The sequence below is a fragment of the Carlito syrichta genome, unplaced genomic scaffold, assembly GCF_000164805.1.
Source record: "Carlito syrichta isolate Samal-C Ts95f unplaced genomic scaffold, Tarsius_syrichta-2.0.1 Scaffold304704, whole genome shotgun sequence".
Taxonomy (NCBI): domain Eukaryota; kingdom Metazoa; phylum Chordata; class Mammalia; order Primates; family Tarsiidae; genus Carlito; species Carlito syrichta.
Genome location: NW_007248800.1, coordinates 13,594 through 14,619, shown reverse-complemented (window position 1 = coordinate 14,619; position 1,026 = coordinate 13,594).

The following is a 1,026-nucleotide window of genomic DNA, read 5'->3' as shown; positions in this document are numbered from 1 at the left end:
AAATTTAGTAATTTTTAAGCTTCTTAACAACTTTGCCCATTCATAATTATAAATAAGTAGGGACAGATCATTACACATCCATGTGGTCTGTTCACTCTAAAGGGCTTTGCATCAGACCATCACAATCAGAGAACTAGTTAAAAAGTTTCATATGTGTAATCTATTTTTAAAAGATGAGTTTTTAAGTTTTTTTCACCAAAACAAAAGTGTCAGCATGGAGAGCAACAGAACCAGAGGGCCAAAGAGGCACCTCAATTGGCAGTCGCAATTAGCAATCAAAACTCCAATTGCCAACAAAGATCTGTTAAAAATAAACCTGCTAAGGGGATGGTGTCCATTGCTCATGGGTACAGCCTGTGGGGGCACTAGAAACATAGTTGCCCCAAAGAGGCCTAACTTTCTGGACCTTGTCCACTGTACAGATCAATAAGCCATTGGGAAGCAAGTGCACTCTCTTCTAAGGAGAGGAGAGAACACTTGACTCACAAATAATGGTCACATATGGGGGCCTGAGGACCTGCTAAACTGCCTGGCACTGGCTCACCATCACCCCAACAACCCCCACAGGTAAACAAGGGTGCTGAAACCCAAATGAATTTTTAATTTAACACAGGTGCCAGCCTTTTGGTCTTGGCCATCCATGTTGAAATCATATAGCTTTATCCAAAAGAATTTTACCCTCTACACATCAGAGGGGAAAGAAATAGTCTTGGGGTTGGTAGGACAAAAGTATGGTAGGACAAAAGTATGGTCCAGTTATAAAGGCAGTAAAATACTCATCTAAACAATTGGACAATATAACAAAAGGGTGGCCATCTTGCCTTCAGACCCTAGCAGCCACTGACATACTATCTTTAAAAAAACGAATATAAGCTGGGCTTGGTGGCTCAGCCTGTAATCCCGCGCCTTTGGGAGGCTGAGGTGAGTGAATTGCCTGAGCCCGCAGTTTCGAGACCCGCCTGGGCAGCGAGACCTCACTCTACAGTAAATCAAAAAATCAGCTGAGCGTGGTAGTGCATGCCTGTA